At 46.2% G+C, this 24,168-nt stretch overlaps 1 long non-coding RNA gene across 3 annotated transcripts in view; it reads left to right on the forward strand.

Moving 5' to 3' along the window:
• LOC138755091 (uncharacterized) overlaps positions 1–24,168 on the forward strand; it is a 41,559-nt gene that overhangs the window by 8,911 nt on the left and 8,480 nt on the right. The window contains exons 4-5 of one of the 3 annotated variants that reach the window (XR_011352020.1): positions 670–751; positions 900–1,072. This is a non-coding gene — a long non-coding RNA (uncharacterized lncRNA). Of the gene's footprint in view, positions 1–669; positions 1,073–24,168 lie in introns of those variants that run through there. The other 2 variants (XR_011352021.1, XR_011352019.1) reach the window with 2 other exon arrangements.

Consider the following 24,168-nt stretch of genomic DNA (forward strand, 5'->3'; position numbering starts at 1 on the left):
AACTGGGCTGGGCCATCCAGCTCTATAAAGGTGTCATGTGTTCTTTGTTCTTTCTCTTTGCCAGTTTGGGGCCATCCTGCTTCACTCCAGGCCTAGAAATGTGGAAAGGTGCTGGGGAAACTGTTGGCAAGATGTGCACTATTTAAAAGGGTTGGGGCTGTTTAATTAGTGTCCCTTGTAGCATAGAGCCGTGCCTGCACTGGAGGGGCATTGTAGTGATTTTTCCTTGATCATTGTATGTACCAGTTCAGTGTGTGTTGCATCTGTTACCATTTCCCACACTTGCCTTCTGTAAATAAAATCCTTCCCTACCAAAACTGTGTGTCCAGAGTCTGAAGGTGAACATCCATCTTGAGCCATTTGTTCAATATACTTTGGCTTGGGGTTAGTATGGGTTCTTTTTACCGTATTATGAAATGTCTGGACTTGCATCTTCATGGATTCTGATTAAAACATAGACTGCACTTAGTTTATAAAATATTAAGCTGTTAAACATATTCAGGCAACATAAATAGAGTGACGCATTGAAGAATAAAAATATGTCCTAGGTTAGAGTCAACAATTTCCCCTTTAGCTCCCAAAGACTATTCAATTTCAGTCAAAGTTTTTATGACACTTTCAGGGGACTTGATTGCCAATTTAAATTTTATATTTTGTTGTGTAATTTAGATGCCAGCTGCTGCGCTCAGAAACCAGTTCAGGAATCTAATGTTTGATGCACAACATTAATCACGATTGAATGAAAGTCATTGTAAGTATTAATTTGCTGCATCTTTTCCTGCCTAATGTTAATCTTCAAGGATGTAATGTGCTGGAAGAAAAGAAGTTGCTTCAATATTTGAATCTAGTCAATGTCAAGTAAACACCCAGCAATGTGATCGCCCTTCTCTCAATCCCAGGTTCTTCTTGTTTGGCCTCATCGTATGCTCTCTAAGTACGACCGTGATGCTCCAATTCCTCTTTCCCATCCCATTCCATTACATCTGAAGCTCCGATGGTGCTGAAAATCAAGTGGTGACTTCAGTCTTTCCCATGTTCCCACACACCTTGATGAAGGGCTCAAGCCTGAAATGTTGATGTATCTTCACGTTTGCTACATAAAGGCACTGTATGACCTGCTGAGTTTCTCCAGCATTTGTTTTTTTTTACTCCTTTCCACAATCTGTTATTGAAATATCATACTTCCATGTTCTCTCACTCGAGTACTCCACTCCAATCCACTTCTTCCTTAGTGCCTGCAACCCTTGACATCTCTATGCCAAGCATGGGCACCGCCACCTTGGATACGGGGCTCCAAGGATTTGATGGATGAACAGATCTCCACCAACCCCTTTTTTTCTACCTGCACAGGAGACTATTGGGCAGGATGGCCTGGCAGTAGGCGCCTGTGGAGAAGCGTGGGAAAGGTGTGATCCCACTCCTTATCCCATGCCTGCAACAGAGTAACGATCAGTTGATTTTTAAGGAAATCGAGGGGAAAATGGAGTGTGTGCTGGGAAGTGATATTCTTCAGCTGGGTGGAGCAGCCAATGGCTACTTCCTGCTTCTGATACCTGTAATATATGCACAGGGTAAATTCATTGTTGCTGCACGCCAACATGGATGGTTCCATTAAAGACCATGAGCCAGAGGCAAATGATGTGAATGACTTTTACATGAGCCACACCGATTTCCATTGGGATCACAGGATCAGAAAATATTCTTCAGAATCAAAATTTATTGTCACGAACAAGTCACAAAATTTGTTGCTTTGTGGGAGCATCACCGTGCAAACACACAGATAGACTACAACAATAAAATGACAAAGTAAGGCAGTGTCATGGGAAAACTCACAATTTCTAATGCAGCAATTCAGTTCAGGTGCAGTTAATTGATAAAAATCAATCATGAGACCAAATTCCACTCAACACAATGTAATTATTGTAATTATCTGCACAATTAATTGAGGATTATTCACAGTTCAGATAATTATTAAAGCGAGCATGTAGATTTCAGTGAGAAATGCATGCTTGAAGAAAACCCAAGGAAGAAATTACTCAACATTTCAAAACAAAACACATTATTCAATGATATATACAAGTATGGCATTTCCTGCAGTTACAGGGGTAGGTACCAAGGGGGCAATGAGTGGGAAGGGATAAGTGGACAAGGGAGATATGGACAGAGTAGTCATTTGCACCCACACCCCCTTCCTGACCTTCATTCAGGGCCTCAACACACCTTCCATTCGAAGCAAAAGTTGTGAATCTGCAGGGGTCATCTACCGTATCCGGTGCCCCCATACGTCAGAGAGACTGGACGCGGGCTGGGAGACTGCTTTGCTGAGCGTCTTTGCTCTATACGCTGCAATAGTGGAGACCACCTAGTGTCCAACTATTTCATTTCCGTGCCGATGTGTCTGTCCATGCTCGCGCGTACTGCCAAAAACGAGGACACCAGCAAATGGTAGGGCAAAACATCTAATGGGCACTTTCGAACCAGATGATTACTCTGGTTTCAGTTAGACCATTCCCCTGTCTCTCTATTCCTATCTCTCTGTCTTTCGTCCAGCTCCCCAACCCCTTCCCTCTCCATTCAAATAACTAGCCTATTATTTCTCAACATTTTTTTTCTTTTCTGCCCTCCCACCCATATCTATCTATGACCTCTTGCCTGTTGTCCTACGCTCCTCCCCCTGCCCATTTACATCTTCTCCACTCTTCTTTTTATTCACGTGCCTATCTGATTTGTTTTTTTGCTTTTACCTTGACAAAGGGATCAGCCAATAAATATTGGTTTCACATCTGTGCCTCCTGTGGACGCAGCAGGACCTGCTGAATTTCTCCAGCACCTTTGTATTAAAGGATTTCAGATGTTGAGAAAATAGAGGATTGCTGGGAAACTAATCTGACACCAGCCATAGGTTTCAAATGGCCGGTCATCATTTCATATGGGAAGTTAGACAGGAAAGTCTGCAGACGTTGGGATTGTAGTGTAATACACAAAGGTTCTGGAGAAACTCAGCAGGTCACGTACCATCTGTAATCACAGCACCTATGGCATTGGGATAACAAGGTGTAGGATTAGGGTTTTTCATCCCACTTATCAAGTATATGTTCTGGTACCTTCTTCCCTATTTTATCTAGCTCTATCTTGGTCCAATCTGGTTTTTCCCTTGTTTGATAAAAATCTGATAATAATCTTAATTGTGCTTCTCTATGATAATTTTTAAAGTTTGGTAGCTGCAAACCACCTTGTTTGTACCACTCTGTTAATTTATCTAGCGCTATCCTCGGTTTCCCCCCTTTCCATAAGAATAACAATTCCCTTCCAATTCTAAGCTCACATGTATGTAACGTGTGTGTAAGCTCAGAAAATTTATTTGATCCATAGTTCAATCTCACTTTTCACTCCTCCAAGTTCACCTTGTTGTATGCGAGATCAAGGAGCTTGGCTGTTTCAAGAAACTTCTGAAGATTGGCATCACGGTCCTGCAGTTTGTGGCTGCAGATAGTGAAGTTATCGAGGTATGGGAAAGTGGCTAGCAACTCGTACCGATCCACCATGCGGTCCATCTCCAATTGGAAGACCGAGACGCCATTTGTCACACTGAAGAGGACCCACATGAAGTGGTAGAGGTGGTCATCTGCCTTGTATGCTGTTTTCTGGCAGTCCTCTGGGTGGATATGGACTGGTGGTTGATGGTTGAAAAGACCTGATACTGGGCAATTTCGTTTTCCATGTCGGTGATGTGTGGGAGAGGGCATGCATCCAATTGCACGTATCTGTTAATGGTCTGACTGTAGTCGATGACCATCCTATCCTTTTCTCCATTCTGTACTAGCACTGCTTGCGCTCTTCATGGACTGGTGCTGGCTTCAATGATCCCCCTCCTTGAGAAAGCACTCTACCTCTGCCCGAAGGAAGGCCCTGTCCCTTGCACTGTACCGCCTAACTTTAGTGATGACAGGCTTTCAGTCGGGAGTGAGGTTGGCAAATAACGAGGGGGGGGGTAACTTTAAGTGTGGAGAGCCTGCAGGTCATGTATGGTGAATGGTTGGGTTGTTGGCTGTATATGATGGGGGTTGTAGGGGGTGGGTGGTGCGCACCCATAAATTGTCAATGCAATGAGAGGTAGATGAGGCCCATTAAACTCTATCATCACAGTTATCTGAAAATCCTATCCCAATAGCACAGAGATGCAACATTAGCATCCGTCTAAGGTCTTCGTATTCAGTACCCCACACGGTTCGACTCACGACTCAGAAGCCCCGGACGACTGCTGTGTTTGACTTGGATGCTAAGGAGACCTTCTGGTTCACCAGCAATTCTGTAAGGGAAAGGCGCCGCACTGTGTCTGGGTGTATGAAGCCCTCCATGCTCCCACCATCAAATAAGCAGCTCATCTCCTGGCCATTTACCTGAATATCCATCATCAACCTGGTGAGTCGATATGAGCTGTCTTGGTCGAGTGTGCTGGAGGCCAGTATCGGGTTGCTGCACATTGCTGCTGTGGAAGACTGGTGTCTGAGATGGCAGCCCCCCATGGCCCGCATGTGATGCTGCTGGGTCCTGAAGATGGCACCCAATATGGCGGCCCCCACGGATCACATCAGGGTGCTGCTGACCCCAGGTGATGACGGTGTCCAGGTCAGTGGCCCCCACGATCTGCATGTGGCGCTGCTAGGAAGAGGTTTCAACTTGCACAATGGCATGGTGGCCCTTCTTCCCATAGCTGGAGCAGGTTGAATCCTTTGCTGGGCAGCATTTCCTCTAATTATTGCCTAGGCCACAGAAGTAGCACCTTGGGTGCTCTCGTGGCTGTGGTCAGGTTGCCACAGGAACAAAAGTGACGGGAGATGGTTGTGGAGCACCACTTCGACGGTAGTCATTAGCGGAGCAAAGGGAGTGGTGGCGTGTCCCAAGATGGTAGCACCCAGGGTAACCACAAGGAGGCCGCATTGTTGGTCGAGTAAGCCTTCATGTTCTGGAGAGCCACCTCCAGCATACCTGCCAGCTCAACTGCTCTCTGCAGACTGAGGTCCCCTTGTTCTAAGCGTTTCTGTTGGATGTTGTTTGACCTGATCCCCGTTACATAGGCATCTTGGATCAGGTCCTCTGTGGCACACATGGACTTGCATTCACTGTCCCTGCCGAGTGCTTCCAGGGCCTGAAGCTATTCAGTGTTGGACTCGCTGGGTCATTGTTTGTGGATCACTAGAAGGTGTCTGGTGTAGATGAAATTGATGTACTGACCTTTGAGTATGTTCATGGCTTCCTGCTACATTGTGGCATTGCTGATCATGAAGTACATCAGGGTGCTGACCTGGGAGTGCAGCACTTGTAGCTTATCGGTCTCTGATCACTCAGTAGTAGAGGAAGCCTGCAGGAATGCTTCAAAACAGCGCAGCCAGAGCTCAAAGCTGGTGGATGCCTCAGGTGATTGAGCGTCGATCTCCAGCTTTTCTGGCTTCAGGATCTGCTCCGTTGTGTAAAAAAAAACTTAAGTGAATAAAATCGATGCACCATCAATTACTCAAAAAACTGTTGTTGAGAAACCAATAGGCTTTATTCACTTAAGAACAAAGGCACATCCTGTTTGACTATCCTGCACTGAGGAGGGGGATGTGGAACAGTTACCTTTATGCAGGAGCCTGTGGAGAGGGACCACAGGTACAATCAGCCAATGGGTGTGTCCGACCAGACAATTATATGCAACAGTAGTTTACCACAGTCCACCTTTAAAAAAGTTTGATCTGAAGGTAAAGTTCCTGTAATTTCTTCCATAAACATTTTCCTTTATAACCTGAACTGTATCTTATTTGATTGGCTGAATGTTTTGTTTTGAGTCTTTTTCTTCTTTCTTTGGCTTGGCTTTGCGGACAAATATATATGGAGGGGTAATGTCCACGTCAGCTGCAGGCTTGTTTGTGGCTGACAAGTCCGATGTGGGACAGGCAGACACGGTTGCAGCGGTTGCAAGGGAAAATTGGTGGGTTGGGGTTGGGTGTTGGGTTTTTCCTCCTTTGTCTTTTGATAGTGAGGTGGGCTCTGCGGTCTTCTTCAAAGGAGGTTGTTGCCCGCTGAACTGTGAGGCGCCAAGATGCACGATTTGAGGCGATATCAGCCCACTGGTGATGGTCAATGTGGCAGGCACCAAGAGCTTTCTTTAGGCAGTCCTTGTACCTCTTCTTTGATGCACCTCTGTCTCGGTGGCCAGTGGAGAGCTCGCCATATAACACGATCTTGGGAAGGCGATGGTCTTCCATTCTGGAGACGTGACCTACCCAGTGCAGTTTGATCTTCAGCAGCGTGGATTCGATGCTGTCGGCCTCTGCCATCTTGAGTACTTCGATGTTGGAGATGAAGTCGCTCCAATGAATGTTGAGGATGGAGCGGAGACAACGCTGGTGGAAGCGTTCGAGGAGCCGTAGGTGATGCCGGTAAAGGACCCATGATTCGGAGCCAAACAGTACAATCAAACAAAAAACCTGAACAACTCCAAACAAACAGAAGTTGGCCAGTATATATATCTATGGTCTGCTAGTGACTTGGCATAAGCAGAGGTGAACACTGATAGACCCAAATCTTAATGCTTGAACTTTCATGCTGTCATCTCCCACATTGCCAGCATTTGAAGTACGTTTTGGCACACAGCTAAGTGTGCTGTGAAGGCCAGTGCTGGAGGTTGTAAAATTAAACAAAATGGAATTGGTCTATGCCTGAAGGAGATGACCACACCTTGTAGTGTTTTTTTTAATTATTTCCATCTTTTAAGAATAATGGAAATGGAAGGAAGGGCACAAAATATTTTCCCCATTTGCTCAAACTTAATTTCTGTAAGGTAAAACTGCAGGGAATTTAATGATTCACCCATACAAGATTTTGGTTAACCCCACTTGGAGAAGTGGTTCAAGGGGAGGTATGGGAGCTCCATCAACTATGGCAGAGGTGAAGCCAAATTTCCTGCAGAAGGATTTTTCAGAAATCCTAGAGTAGAAAGTGCCATCTTCAGAAAAGGTACAGGAGAAATAGAGAGAAGGGAATAGTGTCATTAATGGAGACATGGTGTAATGAGGTGTAGTTGAAATATCTAAGAAAGTCCATACCTTTGACAATGGATATCATTGGATAGTTTCTTTCTGGATATGGAGCCAGAAGTGTCAGAACATAAGAAATAGGAGCAGGAGTTGGCCATCTGGCCCATTGAACCAGCTCTGCCATTCAATAAGTTCAAGGCTGATCTGATCATTGACTCAATTCCATCTTGCTGCCTTTTCCCCATATCCCTTAATTCCTTTTTTAATGTAAAAATCTATCTAACCTAAATATGTTTAATGACATAGCCTCAACTGCTTCCCTGGGTAGATTGACTACTCTCTGGGAAGAGGTTTTCCTCATCTCCATCTTAAATCTACTCCCCTGATTCTGGTCTCACCAACCAGTGAAAACAATTTTCCTGCCTCTATCTTATTTATCCCTTTCATAATTTTATGTTTCTATAAGATCTCCTCTCATTTTTCTGAATTCAAGTGAGTATAATCCCTGACAATTTAATCTCTCCTCATAGGTCAACCCACTAATCTCCAGGATCAACCTGGTGACCCTACTCTGGACTGCCTTCAAGGCCAATATATCCTTCCTCAAGTATGGAGACTAGAACTATACACAGTACTCCAGGTGCAGCTTCACCAGTACCTTGTATAGTTGCAGCATGACCTCCTTGCTCTTGAATTCAATTCCTCTAGCGATGAAGGCCAACATTCCATTTGCCTTCTTAAGTCAACTTTTTGCGATTCACGCACGAGCACTTCCCAAGTCCTTCTGCACTACGGCATGTTGCAGTTCTTTCCCATTTAAATAATAAGCAGCTCTTCTATTTTTTGTACCAGTGGATGATCTCGCATTTACTAACATTGTACTCCATCTGCCAGACCTTTCCCACTCTCTTAACTTAACTCTATCCTTCTGCAGCCTCTCCACATCCTCTGTAAAATTTGCTTTTCCTCTCAATTTAGTATCACCCGCAAACTTGGCTACATGACACTCTGTCCCCAATCCCAAATCATCAATGTAAATGATGAACAGCTGCGGGTCCAGCACCGACCCCTGCAGCCCCCCACTTACCACCATCTGCCAATCAGAAAAACACCCATTTATCCCAATTCTCTGCCTTCTGTCAGTTAACCAATCCTCAATCCATGCCAATATACTTCCCCCTACTCCATTCATCTGTATCTTATTGATAAATCTCTTGTGTGGCACCTTATCAAATGCCTTCTGGAAATCCAAATATACAACATCAACCTGTTCCCCTCTATCTACTGCACCCATTAATTCTCAAATAACTCCATCAAATTTGTCAAACAAGTCCTGCACTTTCTGAACCCATGCTGCATTTACCTGATGGAACTCCTTCATTCTAAATGTCTTGCTGTTTCATCAAGCATATTCCCGACTACAGACCTTAAGCTAACTGGCCGATAGTTACCTGTCTTCTGACTACATCCCTTTTTAAAAAGTGGTGTGATATTTGCTGTCTCCCAATCTGCTGGGACCTGCCCAGAATCTAGAAAACTTTGGTAAATGATGACGAGTGCATTGACTATAACTCCCGTCATTTCCTTCAGTATCCTGGGATGCATCCCATCAGGACCATCAGGCCACTTTCAGGCCCATTAGTTTGCTCATCACCATCTCTTTTGAAACAATTATTTTATCGAGGCCCTCACCTCCCGTCACATCCCTAACACCACTGTTTGGCATTCTGGACATGTCTTCCACCATCAAAACCGACACAAAATACCTGTTCAATGCCTTGGCCATTTCCTCATTACTCAATATCAATTTCCCTCCCTCATCTTCCAACGGACCTATGTTGACTCTAGCCACCCTCTTCCGTTTTATATATTTATACATTTTTTTTACTATATTCTTATATTTTGTGCTAATTTACCTTCATAATCCTTCTTCTTCCCTTTCCTTATTTCTTGTTTAATTGTCCTTTGTTGCCTTTTAAACAGTGGAGGGAGGGGGGGAGTCCATGTGAATGAGGGCAGGGAGGAGGTTGATGATAAAGGTAATAAAATTGACAATTTCTGCAGGAGACCATGCCAATACAGCAGAGAAAGATTTTAGGAGGGGTACTAGATGAGGTTTGATATAGGGACTATTCCAGGCAGCCAACAAAAAGACATCCAATGCAAGAGGCCAAGGCTGCACCTTTGATTTGCAGCAAGGGGGAAAAATTGAAAAGGAAGTTTTTGAGGTTGATGCACTGCATGAGGACTGAGAGCACAGAAAGCGGAAAGGGGATGGGTGAGGAAGGAGCTGGTATATGGGCTTTGGTGAAGGAGCCTTGGGGTAGGGAGGGGAGAAAAAGGCTGAGGGTGGTCAGTTGACACAAAATACAAAAAAATGGCAGAACTAGTCATGTGGGGGTGGTAGGGTTACGAGAGAGGGGGAGAGACAGGAGGATGATAAGTTGTCCTTTATCCCATAGAAATTTATATACTCAACCATTCATCACTCAAATGCTGGCTCAAGTATTGGACTGTGGGAAATGTGACGAATCTTTGAGAAAGGGGCTGCAGTTCTTGTCAAGTTAAACTCTTTCTGGGCTCAGGGCAGGTTTGACTTAAAAGAGGTCATCATTAAGTCATTTTCATGTCCATAGATCCCTCAAGGTTGCCACACAATTAATTGGAAGTTACATTTTACTTAAAATCATAAATGCTGTAATTATAAATGAACAAGTTAAACCAATGGTTTTCAAACTGCCCCCTGAACTCCCATTCCACTTTAAGTAATCCCTATGCCATAAGTGCTCTGTGATTGGTAAGGGATTGCTTAAGGTGGTGTTGGACGCTACCAATTACCCCAATAATTACGGAGACAAAGACTGAGGGGAGTGATAGGCTTTATTATACAAGAGACTGCTGGCCCGAGTCCAGGCTAGGGAAAATGAGGAGAGGGAGAGAAGGCTCCACCTTTATGGCCTGGGTCACATGGGGGAGACCAGGGAGGAGTCAAGGACAAGATGTCACCAGGAGGGTGGGCTAGCCAGTACACACAACCTTATCACCACATTTTTAAAATAGAACCCACTGGGAACACACAGAGAACTGGGGGTAGCGAACAACAATAACAATAAAGGTTGACGGAAAATGGACGCTCCCTCCGACTAGAGGTTTAGTCTCATGGGCGACCTCCTTCTGCTGAACCGCCAAGGGACCGGCATGTCCATGCAGCGCTCCTCCGGAGAGGGGGCTGTCGGGGGAGAGTCCACGGCAGAAACCGTCGGGGTCGGGGTGCTGGTGGGGGACTCCCGGGTTATTGGGGGGCGGTTCTGCTGCCTCTGGGTGGGGGGGGGAAGTCTGCAAGGAAGGCAGCGAATCAGGTGGATCTGACTCCAGGGTCGTGCTTTGGTGCAGCACGATCAGATCTCGCCAGGACTTGTATCTCGTGGCCATCTGGTACCTCACAAATGCATATTGGGGGTTGGCATGTATGAGCTGCACTGCTTCCACCAGTGGGTCCACCTTATGGCCCCTGACATGCCTCCATAGTAAAGCCGGCCCTGGGGTTGCCAACCAGGGAGGGATGGATGAACCATTTGCCAATCTCCTAGGGAAAGCAAAGAGGCGTTCATGCGGAGTGGTGTTAATAGCAGTGCATAGCAACGACCGGATGGCATGGAGAACCTCAGGCAGAATGTCCTGCCAGCGGGAAACTGGCATATTTTTGGGCTTGAGGGCCAGGAGCACCACCTTCCAGCTGGTGCCATTCTCCCTTTCCACCTGGCCATTACCCCTGGGGTTATAGCTGGTGGTCCTGCTGATGGCTATGCCTCTGGCCAGGAAGTACTGTTGCAGCTCCTCACTCACGAACGAGGTCCCCCGGTCACTATGAATATAGTCGGAGTACCTGAACAGGGTGAAGATGCTGCACAGTGCCTTGATAACTGTCACCGAGGTCATATCTGAGCAGGGGATAGCAAAGGGGAACCTGGAGAATTTGTTCACCACCATCAGGAAGTAGGCGTTCCTATTTGAGGTTGGGAGGGGGCCCTTGAAATCAAAGGGGCATGTGGCCTTAATGAGGTGTGCCTTTTCTGGCTGGTAGAACTGTGGCTTACACTCGGCGCAGATCTGGCATCGTCTGATCGTGGACCAGAGGAGTGGTACAGCCTCGTGACTCTGGGATGGCACAGATTATTGTGTAGGGTCTGGAGACGGTTGAGATGCACATCCCTCAGGATAGGGTGTCCGGGGTTGGGGGATCATTGAGTTTACCCAGCCGATACAAGATATCATAATTATAGGTGGACAACTCAATAATCCACCTCAGAATCTTATCGTTTTTGATCTTACCCTACTGTCTAGCTCTGAACATGAAGGACACTGCCCTCTGGTCAGTCAGCAGGGTAAACCTCCTACCAGCCAGGTAGTGTTGCCAGTGGCGCACCGCCTCAACGATTTCTTGTGCTTCCTTCTCAACGGAGGAGTGCACAAGTTCAGGACCATGCAGGGTGCGGAAGAAAAATGCTACAAGTCTGCCTGCCTGGTTAAGTGTGGCAGCCAATGTGAAGTTGGAGGCATTGCTCTTCTCCTGGAAGGGGACGGATTCATGCACAGCATGCATCGTGGCCTTTGCGATGTCTCCTCAGATCTGATGAAACACAGCCTGTGCTTCCACCGATAATGGGAAGGTTGTGGATTTAATCAGGGGGTGGGCTTTATCAGCGTAATTGGGCACCCATTGTGCATAGTAGGAAAACTGCCTCAGGCACCTCTTCAGCACCTTTAGGGTGTTTGGGACTGGGAGCTCCATTAGTGGTCGCATGCAGTCAGGGTCCGGGGCGATGTCACCATGTGCCACGACACATCCAAGAAGGGCCAGGAGATCTGTATTAAAAATGCACTTGTCCTTATTGTATGTCAAGTTGAGGAAATTGGCCGTACACAAGAACTTGGCGAGATTAGCATCGTGGTCCTGCTGATCGTGGCCGCAGATTGTGACATTGTCAAGATATGGGAATGTTGCCGTCAGCTTGTGCTCCTCCACTTTCCGGTCCATAACCCTCTGAAAAGCAGAGACATCGTTAGTCACACCAAAAGGCACCCGCAGGAAGTGGAATAGTTTGCCTTCGGCCTTGAATCCTGTGAAGATTCCATCGCTCGGACAGAGGGGAAGTTGATAGTAAGCCGACTTGAGGTCAATGGTTGAAAAAACTCCGTATTGCATGACCTTATTGACCAAGTCGGCTATCTGGGATAGCGGGAACGCGTCCAACTGGGTGAAGCGGTTGATGTTTGACTGTAGTCGATTACCATCTGGAGCTTGCCCGCCCTTCTGACCACGAGGACCTGCGCCCTCCAGGGACTGGTGCTAGGGGCTATGATCCCCTCCACCAGGAGTCACTGAACCTCTGCCTGGATGAAATGCATATCCTCCGTGCTAGAGTGCCTATGCTTGGTGGCGATCAATTTGCAGTGAGGTTCACGAATAGTGACAGAGGGGCCACTCATAAGGTGGTGAGACCACATGTCGATGCCGGAGACCGGGTGCTTGTTTGGGGGTGGGAGTCCGAGAGCTGGGAGTTATGGACGGTCAGCGCCATACCAAGCTGGTCATTGGCCTGACAGGAAGGGAGAGTCTGCGCACCACATCGGGGTGAATAAAACTTTCAGTACTGCCGCAATTGAAAAGGCAGTTCGTCTTTTGTCCATTCACCTCAATCTGCATCATCGGGTTCGAGATTGGGTGAGGGCTGGCTTGGTTCAGCGTTACTGATGCCAGGACAGGCATTTCTCCATCGTCGTCGTCGGTGGGAGGCCTGCCCAAGATGGCCTCCTCCATGTTGACTATGCAGTACTCATTGGAGAAGGAGGAGGAAGTGGAGTCGTGGTGGGTGGAGGTGATGTCAGCAGCGCAGTAGGCCGTGGTGTAGAGGTTGGGAGCAGTAGCCGATAAGATGGCACCCCACTCACCATGCATGCTGTCAGCAACGGAAGCTCCTCCGGCATACACGCAGCATTGCTCCCGGACAGGGGTCGGGACCTGCAGACCTTTAGATAATGGCCATTCTTCCCGCAGCCCGAGCACGTGGCTCCTCTTGTAGGTCAGAGGCATCTCGTGTGCCTAGCCTGCCCGCAGAAGTGGCATCTTGATGATGTAGACAGCATTATTGCTGCCACGGTCAGGTCGGTAACGCCCAATGCTGGTTCCCAGGATAACGGCCCTCGTGGCGGAACGTACACGGTTGACCTGCTTCTGCCCACGATTGGCCCCATGTGGCGCTGGGCCGAGACTAAAGTCCTGATCAGATTGATTGCCTTTTTAAGCGGGAGTCGGTCCTCCTTGAGGAGTAATTGCCGGATATAATCCGACCTCAATCATGACACAGGCATCTCGGATCAGATCTTCCACACACTGGGTCAACGATATCGTGGCCGTGGGTTTCCCAAACAGTCTTTTCCCAGTGTGACCAAGGATCAGATGAACTCTTCAGTGAGCTCACCAGGCTGTTGTATTCGGGAGACCAGCAGATAATGGGAGTAGACCTTGTTCACTTTCGACTTGTACAGCACCCGCAGCTCAGCCATCACCTCGTCATAGATCGCGCCGCTTTGGATGTCCAGGAAGGCCCTCTGGCTGATTCATGCCTGCAGGATCTTCAACTTCTTTTCATCGGAGTTGACCACCTCAGCAGCGGCATCGAGGAAATTATTAAAGCAGTTCACCCACTGTTTGAAGAGTACCGATACACCAGGGACTTGGAGGTCTACCTCTAGCCGTTTGGGGCGCAGCAACTTCTCCATTACCAGAGACCTTCAAATTCTTGTATAATAAATTGTTGGGTGCTACCAGTTGTCCCAATAATTACGGAGACGGGGAATGATAGGCTTTATTATACAAGAGACTGCTGGCCCGGGTCCAGGCTAGGGAAAATGAGGAGAGGGAGAGAGGGCTCGACCTTTGTGGCCTGGGTCACATGGGGGAGACCAGGGAGGAGTCAAGGACAGGATGTCACCAGGAGGGTGGGCCAGCCAGTACACATAACCATATCACCACAGGTGGTATGTGGGTGGGAAGGGAAGGTTGAGAATCACTCCTCTAGATCCAATTGTTACTGAAATATTTTGCCTGAGAAAAATTGTCATTGATCCATTTCCTTTGGAATTATGAACCTGTGCACATAATGAGTCAATGAGGGATGATTAAAACAGTGGTTTTCAAACTTTTTCTTTTCATTCACATACCACCTTAAGCTTCAGAGGATCACCTTTGATCCTGACCTTGGATACTGTCTACATGGAGTTTTCATGTTCTCCATATGTGTGTTCTCTGTTTGGGCAACCCCTGGTATTTGATTTTCTCCCATCAGGCTAAAGTGTGCTAATTGATCACTGACTAATGCAAATTGATTTAGATGGATGGCAGAAAAATTGGTGTGTGGGTATGTGCGCAAGCACAGGGCCAACGCTACCATGAGGCCAACTACGCAGCTGCCTAGGGTGCAGACCTCAAAGGGGTGCTTTTGAAGAGAGATTCCAACAAATCTGCATCATGAATGACATGCATGACACGCAGAGGGAGAAAGTGGTAGGTCGCATGTCGAACATCACTGCTTTTTTTTAATAAAAACTTTATTTATTCATTCAAACAACAAATAAAATATGACATATACAGCAATTAAATATGAACATTTTTTATATATATATAAAAAAAAGATAAAAAAAAGAAAAGATCCCCCCCTTCAGCCAACTCTCCTAAGGAGAGCCATAAAAAAAGAAAAAAGAAAGAATATTAAAACAAAGATTAAATATACATATTAAAATCCAATCAATATAAATTGAAATGTAAATATTCTGAGTATAACAACCACTTATTAATAAAAAATTATAATTATCATGCAAAACATACATAATTTTTTCCATTATTAAACAATATTTCATCTCATTATGCCATCTATTAATATCAATCATATTTGTATCTTTCCACATACTAGCAATACATTTTTTCGCTACGGATAAAGCTAAATATACAAAAGCAAGCTGAAACTTATCTAATCCCAAGCCTTTCAGAGGTTGCAAACTACCCAATAAAAATACTGTTGGATCTAAAACTATTTTAATCTTATACAGATATTCTAAAAATGATTGAATTTTCTTCCAAAAAGATTGTATATGTATACATGACCAAACAGCATGAAAAAAAGTTCCAACCATATCATCACATCTAAAACACAAATCTGATTCATTAAAACCATATTTTTTTAATTTTTCAGGAGTCAAATTTAATTGATGTAAAAATTGTAATTAATCATTGCATAACGTGCATTTATCAATCTAGTTACACAATCATAACAAATACCTAACCAATCATCTTCAGAAAAAGTAAAACCAATATCCGCTTCCCATTTAATTTTAGATCTATCCCAACCCTTTTTATCCATACCATCCTGTAATATTTGATCTTCTTTGGCTTGGCTTCGCGGACGAAGATTTATGGAGGGGGTAAAAAGTCCACGTCAGCTGCAGGCTCGTTTGTGGCTGACAAGTCCGATGCGGGACAGGCAGACACGGTTGCAGCGGTTGTAGGGGAAAATTGGTTGGTTGGGGTTGGGTGTTGGGTTTTTCCTCCTTTGCCTTTTGTCAGTGAGGTATTTGATACATAAATGAAATATAACCCTTCTCTGGTACCTTCATGAGAGAAGTCTCAAATTTAGTCATTTTAGGTAAAATCATATTTCTACTAAACATATATTTTACCAAAGATCGAATTTGATAATAAAGAAATAAAGAATTCTTATCAATACCAAAATCTTCCCTCATCTGATATTAAAAAATAAAAACTTACCCTCTTGAAAACAATCTCCCAAATTTCCCACACCTTTAAATCTCCAATGCAATAAACTTTGATTATGTATTGAAACAGAAATAAGTTGATTATTATACAACGGAGACAAAGCCAATAATTTACCCCTAGAGCCTATCATTTTATTTTTCTTTATCCATAACTTCATTAAATGTTTTAGTTTAGGCACATTATATTGTTGTAACAAATTCATATTCCACCTAAACAAAAACTGATGTATTTCAAATTCAGAAATACTTGCCATCTCAATTTTAGCCCAACTAGGAGGCTGTACCAAATCCATTAATGAACTAATAAATTAAGTTGGGCTGCCTCATAATAATTTTGAAAATGTGGTAAACATAATCCCCCTAACTCATATTTCCAAGTTAATTTATTCAAAGCTACTCTCGAAAATTTACCCCTCCATAAAAACTCCCTAACCATTTTATTTAAATCTCGAAAAAAATTTTTATCAAGTAAATATGTAATAGATTGAAACAAATATTGTATACACGAAAAGATATTCATCTTAATTGTATTTATCCTTCCCATTAAATTAATAGGTAAATCTTTCCATTTTAATATATAAAGATTGATAATTAACATTCAAAATTATACCCAGATATTTAATTCGATCAATCCGAACATCACTGCTCAGCCCTGTCACCCCACCCCCCCTCACCCCACCCCCCCCCCACAAGCTCAGCCCAATCAGCACCCCTTCGCACTCAGCCTGGCCTAGGGTGCAAAATAGTCTGGCACCAGTTGGGTGGAAGTGTGTGTTTTGGGTAAGTGGTGTGTGTGCGTGTGTGCGGGCACATTTAGGGTGGTGGGAAGGATACAAGCAGAAAGCTGGGAAGTCTCGATGAGTCCTTGAGGTGGTGAGCAGGCCTGATGGGCCAGAACGCTCTTTCTCGCTGCATGACTCTGCGACCAATGCAAACAACATAGTGCTGGCTCAGCGCAGCTCAAGGGTGAAAGAGAGAAAGAGCAAGTTGGGTGTCACTTTCTAAATACAGGTATAGTATGTGCAGACGCATTGAAGTTCTTGCTTCAGCCAACAGGCATGCAAGTTTCAATAATTACAAATTGAATTACCATAGTATACCAAGATTGAAAATGAGAAAACAAATATAAAAATAAGAATACATAAATAAATATTCACGTTCACAATTAGTGGAAGGAATGGTTAGTGCCACCCTATTGCCTCACCAGTGACCCAGGTTCACGTCTGGCTCTGTGAGTAAGGAGTTTGTATGTTATCCTCATATCTGTGTCGTTTCCACCCAGCCTTCAAAAACATAAGCAGTTTATTGGTGTATTTTGGGGGCACAGGCTCATGAACCGGAAGAGCCTGTTACCATGGTGTATCTTTAAATTTAAAATTTAAATTAAAGATGGTGCAGAATGATCCTTACAGTGGTCCTGGTGTAGTTTATGGGTAAGGTAGTATGGAGTGGTTCAAGAGCCTAATAACTTATCGAAAGAAAAGGCATTCTTGATACTTGAGTTGCCCTTTTCAAAAGTACATTTAGACTTCCCTATATTCAGGATCTCTACATTCTGACCGAAGATAGCCGCGAAAAGTGATATTCACCAGGGTGATGGGGGGGGAGGGGGGTGGCCTTCATGATGTTGGCTGCCTTCCTGAGACTGCCCTCGTGTCTTCATTGGATGGAAGGTCAGTGTCTGTGATGGATGTGGCTTGATTTGACTCTTTTTGCAGCCTCCTGTGTTCCTGGGTAATGGAACCAAGTGGTGACGTGCTTGTAGGTGTTTAATAGACGGCATGCTAAAATTGTTAAGTTACCCACAGAGCTAACTTTGCCTGGCTGTGATTTCTCACTGTGATCAGTTTTGAATTTTGAGGAGAAGCGTGCACTGAAAACGTGGGGTGCCACAGTGTGCTGTATGTCTAAATTTAAAAAAAAACAAGGGAGAGCAGCCCAAAAACCACATTTTGGCACGCCCTGCTTTCAGAGTCTGTGTCATGGTATCACAATAATACTTTTAACCACATTATTGTGGTAAGAGACGACATTATTGACCTATTGTATAACCATGTAACAAGTACAGCACAGAAACAGGCCAACTTGGCCCTTCTAGTCCATGCCGAACACTTTCTCCCACCTAACTTCACTGACATAAGTCAACCCATAACCCTCCATTGCTTTACAGTCCAATACATATCCAACTTCTTGCATGCTAATATCAAGCCTGCCTCCGCCACACACCCACCACTCTCTGAATAAAGAAGTTCCCCCTCATTGTTTTCTCTAAACCTTTGCCCTCTCTCAATTTCTGTCCTCTAATTTGTATCTCCCTTTTTTTTTAAAAAAGGAAAAAGCCTCTCCACGTCAACTCTCTCTATACCCCTAATAATTTTGAATACCTCAATCAAATCCCCTCTCAACCTTCTACCCTCCAAAGAATAAAGACCTAACTTATTTAACCTTCCCCTATAATTTAGACACTGTAACCCTGGCAACATTCTGGTAAATTTTCTCTGTACTCTCTCCAATTTGTTGATATTTTTCTTATACTTTGGTGAACAAAAGTGTACACAATACTCCAAGTTTGACCTCACCAATGCCTGTACAATTTTAACATAACATCCTATAATCAATGGTCTGATGTATAAAGCCAACATATCATAAACTTTCTTCACCACCTTATCCACATGCGGCTTCACCTTCAGGGACTATTATTCCTAAATCCCTCTGTCCCTCTGCACTCTTCAATGCCCTACCATTCACCATCTATGTCCTACTTTGATTAGCCCTACCGAAATGTAACACCTCACACTTATCCGCATTAAACTCCATCTGCCATCTATCAGCCCACTTTTCTAACCAGCCTAAATCCCTCTGCAAGCTTTGGAACCCATCCACAGCTCCATCTATCTTAGTACCATCCACATACTTACTAATCCAATTTACCAGCTGCATTAAGGATCTTTTAAGAGTGTGTTCACTTGGAAAAGCAGGGAGGAGTCAACATGGTTTTCTGCAAGGGAGATCACATCTCACAAATCCCAGAAAATATTTTGAGGAGATGATCAGATGGGGGCATCAAACTTTATTCTTTTTGCTAGCTTTAAACAAAAGGAGGAAAAATTGGGTTTCATTTGACTTTGCAACAATCTTGTCTCAGAAAAAAAACTTTTGTGATGAAATTATGCCTGAAATGATGATTTTCAATATTTCCCACTGGAGTATTATAAGGAAAAAGATGATAGATTTCACCACTAATATCAGACCTATGTAACAGTGATGCTTTTGGGGAGAGGAAGCCATAAATTTCAGCAACTTAAAACTCTCTGTCAAATCCTTACCTCAACACTCGTTTAATTATAAGATCGAGCCTTTTCTACTGTTAAAAATAAATGTTTTCATTTAGATCCATGGTGTGATAGTACAGATTCTATCACCAATGTGTATATGTAAATATTGTGGTATAGGATGTTTGTGATTGGCTGAGAGTGTAGCCACACATAGTGGCGGTCTTAGAGGGTTGCTCCTAGCCAGACCCAGATCATTCTGGACTGGTTGACCTACATGTGATACACTCCAGTCTTCTAGTTAATAAAAGCCTTGGTTTGGATCAACAAGCCTTTGATTCTTTCGATGTGCACTACAATTTTATTAACTAGAAAGTTTTCAAGGGATGGAGCGTATGCTGTGACCGGAAAGTCCCAACATTGACCCGCAATCGGCTACAGATCCGAATAACTTTAAGCACTGGGTGAGGTGTTTCGAAGCTTACCTTCAACTCTCTGACACTGCTGTGGTGGAGGACAGCCATCAACTACTAATATTGATGTCTATGGTGTCCCTGAGGGTCTATGAGAGCATCCAGGATGCAGCCACTTACGCCTTAGCCATGAAGGTGCTGAAAGGACTCTATGAGCGACTAGTAAACAGGGTCTACGCCCGGTACAAACTAGCGACCAGGAGGCAACTGCCAGTGAGTCCTGTAGAGCTTATCTCCAAGCATTAAGGGCACTGGGCAGAATCTGTGCCTGCACAGACAGAACTGCTGCTGAGACCACTGATGATCTCATTTGGGATGCTTATGTGGCTGGGGTCCGATCGTATGAGGTGAGGCAGCCCCTGCATGGGGGAGAAAACCTAAGGGATGCGACCTGGATTGCAGAGACAATGGAGGCTGCGGTCTTAAGTATTGGCACTTACTCTCAGGGCAGGACCCCACGCTATGAAGTGAGTAGGATGCCCTCCCTCAACTCTACTACCCCACGGCCCACCGACAGCCAGTTGGCCGCTGCTACACTGCCTGATGAGACCCCTAAGTGCTACTTCTGCAGGAGGGACAAGCACAGCAGGTCCCAGTGTGCAGCGAGGAGAGCCAGGTGTCAGAAGTGCCTTAAAAATGGCCACTTTGCTGTAGTCTGTTGCTCCAAAATGGCTGCAGTCAAATGCAGTACCTTGTGTGAGCCCCAACCATCGCCCTCCCATTCAAACATCTCTTCTCCAGAGCTCTTGTGCAATGAGAGCAAGGGCTCCATCACGCGGCAGCGCCTGACACAACGGAGCAGGCGCCGAGCGCGGAAGGTACACTCCACCCTCGCCACGATGACATTGGCATGATTGGACCTCCCACACGGAGCAACAACTGCCCAGGCCCCGGCCCCGACTTCAGCGACTGCTGCCACCAACCTGAGAACTGCTGCCATCACTACCGCCACCACCAATGCTGCCGACCTGGTACCCACCATCGCTACTGCCAATGACTGCCCGACTGACCGCCCCACCGCCGACTGTAAGCAGCAAACACCCAGCACTTACCGTTGGCAGGCTGACGCCCCCAGCAGATTTCAGGCAGCAGCCCCAGCTACTCGATGCTGACAACTCCAGCCTGACTGCTTCTGTGACGTCACCACACACACTTAGTGCACTTCAGGCCTGATGTTGCGTGACGTCATCACGCAAGACTTCACTGTTCCCAGCACAGGTTGCTGCATCAGTGACCCTGGACCAGGACTGCCCCCATCCCCTCACAAAAATATTGGAACTGATTAAAGTGCATGGACACGACACTAATTGCTTATTTGACTCGGGGTCTACCGAGAGTTTTATCTGTCCAGACCCGGCCCACCGTTGCAGACTGGTCATTCTCCCCACTGACCAGAAGATTTCATTGGTGACCAGATAACATTTGACTGGGGTAAAGCGGTATTGCGTGGTGACCCTGAAAGTCCAGGGCATCACATTTACCGATTTTTAAACTGTTAGTCCTCCCTCAACTGTGCGCACCCGTATTGCTGGGACTGGATTTTCAGTGCCAGTTCTGAACTGTTTCCCTGCACTATGGGGGGGGCCCCATGCCCCACTCTCTGTCTGTAACCACTCCATCCTGGAGGCCTCCTGCTAATGACAGCCCAAGCCACCCACTCCCACACCCCAGCCCCCCACTTGTAGTCTCTCCACCCTCTGGGTCGCTCCTCCAGCACTCTTCGCAAACCTCACCCCTGGCTGGAAACCAGTGGCCACCAAAAGCCGACAGTATAGTTATGAAGAAAGGAAATTCATCAGAAGTGAGGTGTGCAGACTGCTGGACGAGGACATTATTGAAACCAGCTCAAGTCCCTGGAGGGACCAGGTGGTGTTTGTTAAAAACGGGGAGAAGCCGTGGACGGTGGTTGACTACAGCCAGACGGTCAACTGCTTCACGCTTCTGGATGCGTACCCCCTCCCACGGATCACGGATGTGGTGAATCAGATCGCCCAATACCATGTGTTCTCCACCATTGACTTGCATTCGGCCTATCACCAACTCCCGATCCGCCAAGAAGACAGACATTTCACAGCCTTTGAAACGAACAGGCGGCTGTATTAATTCCTCTAGGGTCATAAATGGTGTTGCGGTTTTCCAGCGGGAAATGGACCGGATGGTGGACCAGAATGAGCTAACAGCTACTTTTCCGTATCTGGACAATGTCACCATCTGCGGCCATGACATGCAGGATTATGATGCAAACCTTGAGAAATTTTTTCAGACTGCGATTCGGCTGAACTTTAACCTACAATTTCGACAAGTGTGTCTTCTGGACACTGATTGCATGCATCCCCTCATAGACTTGCCACCTCCCCACACCCAAAAGGCACTCAGACGCTGCCTGGGTTTATTTTCAAACACCCAATGGGTTCCACACTATGCCGACAAGGCACAGCCACTTATCAAGACCACCTCCTTCCCCCTGTCAACTGAAGCCAGAGTGGCCTTCGACTGCATCAAGTCAGACATCACCGCTGCAACGCTGCACGCCATCGACGAGTCCATTCCGTTCCAAGTAGAGAGTAATGCATCCGATTTTGCACTGGCGGCCACTTTGAAGCAGGCCTGCCAGCTGGTAGCCTTCTTCTCCAGGACCCTCCAGGGCCTCTGTTGAGAAGGGGGCCCAGGTCATAGTCGAAGCAGTACGACGTTGGAGGCACTACCTTACTGGCAGGTGCTTTACACTGCTGACCAACCAACGCGTGGTCTCTTTCATGTTTAGCAGCACCCAGTGAAGTCAGATCAAGAAAGACAAGATCGCTAGGTAGAGAATCGAACCCTCCACCTTCAATTACGACATACTGTACTGGCCTGGTAAGCTCAATGACCCACCAGATGCACCCTCCAGAGGGAATTGCGCCAACATACAACTGGACAGGCTGCAGAGACTCCACGAGGAGCTCTGTCATCTGGGGGTCACTAGGTTCGCGCACTTCGTTAAGGGTCGCATCCTGCCCTATACGGTCGAAGAGATTCGCTCCATGACCCAAGCCTGCCCGGTGTGCGTTGAGTGCAAGCCCCTTTTCTTCTGTCCGGAGAACACCCACGTCATCAAAGCCACCCGACCATTTGAACGTCTAAGCATGGACTTCAAGGGGCCCCTACCGTCGACCAACTGTAACACCTAAATTCTTACGGTGATCGATGAGTATTCTCGGTTCCCGTTCACTGTGCCCTGCTCGGACATGACCGCCTACTCAGTCATAGAGGCCTTGCACAGCATCTTTGCCATCTTCGGGTACCCCAGTTACATCCACAGTGACTAGGGGGGTCCTCGTTTATGAGCTCTGAGCTGTGGCAGTACCTCCTGGAGCATGGTATTGCTTTGAGCAGGACCACCAGCTATAACCCACGTGGTAATGGGCAGGTTGAAAGAGAGAATGCTACCGTCTGGAAAGCGGTTACGCTTTCTCTCCAGTCCAAAAGCCTCCCCACCGCTCGCTGGCAGGACGTGCTCACTAGTGCCCTACACTCCATCTGCTCCCTCCTATGCACCATGACCAATGCCACTCCCCATGAAAGGATGTTCTCTTTCCCGAGGAAATCCGAATTGGGAACAACCACGCCTGTCGTCCTGCGACGCCACATCCGATACTCAAAGAACGACTCTTTGGTTGACTGAGTGACGCTGCTCCATGCGAACCCACATTATGCATACATTGAGTACCCGGACAGGTGGGAGGACACAGTCTCGGTAAGGGACCTAGCCCAAGCCGGATCGGACCCGATATTGCTCCCCTAGGTCACGTGCTTGAACAGAGGGATCAGCACCACCCGACCAGCTCAGGCCAGCCTGTCGACAACACCATTGGGAAATTGAAGGAGGCAGTGGCCGCACCCAACGAGCCCCAGTGACATGACTCCAGCGACCCCAATCCCAGCACCACGGCGGTCACGCCAGATGATCAGGGCTCCCGACCGTTACAGCCCCTAACCTCCCACCAGTTATTCCCCCCACATTTTTTTTACAGCCCTTCATTCACCCCAGGGTCAGTTCTCAAAGAAGGGGTGAATGTGATAGTACAGATTCTATCACCAATGTGTATATGTATATATTGTAGTATAGGATGGCCGTGATTGGCTGAGAGCATAGCCATGCCTACTGGCAGGTCTTAAAGGGTTGCTCCTAGCCAGACCCATTCTGGACTGGTCGACCTACATGTGATACGCTCCAATCTTCTAGTTAATAAAGGCCTTGGTTTGGATCAACAAGCTTTTGATTCTTTCGACATGCACTACACATAGGAAATGGAGATTTGCTGGTTCCTATCACCTGCAATACACCTTATCACCTCCCCACCGTTGGTCCCCCTACCCCTTCCTGAAGTTAGTGCTGTGGTTTTTGCCCACCCAGATGGTTTTCTCCTGATTGAGGGCCAGCTGAACTTCACACCCAACAAGATAACACTGATTGCATTGGAGTAGATGGGCCTGCACATTGCATCTTACTGCCACTTGTCCTGACTGCTCTAATGGCTATTGTCAAAGGCTTCTTTAATAGCTATTTTTAAATGTCCCTGACAGTCAGAT

This window comes from Narcine bancroftii, chromosome 2 (genome assembly GCF_036971445.1).
Source record: "Narcine bancroftii isolate sNarBan1 chromosome 2, sNarBan1.hap1, whole genome shotgun sequence".
NCBI lineage: Eukaryota > Metazoa > Chordata > Chondrichthyes > Torpediniformes > Narcinidae > Narcine > Narcine bancroftii.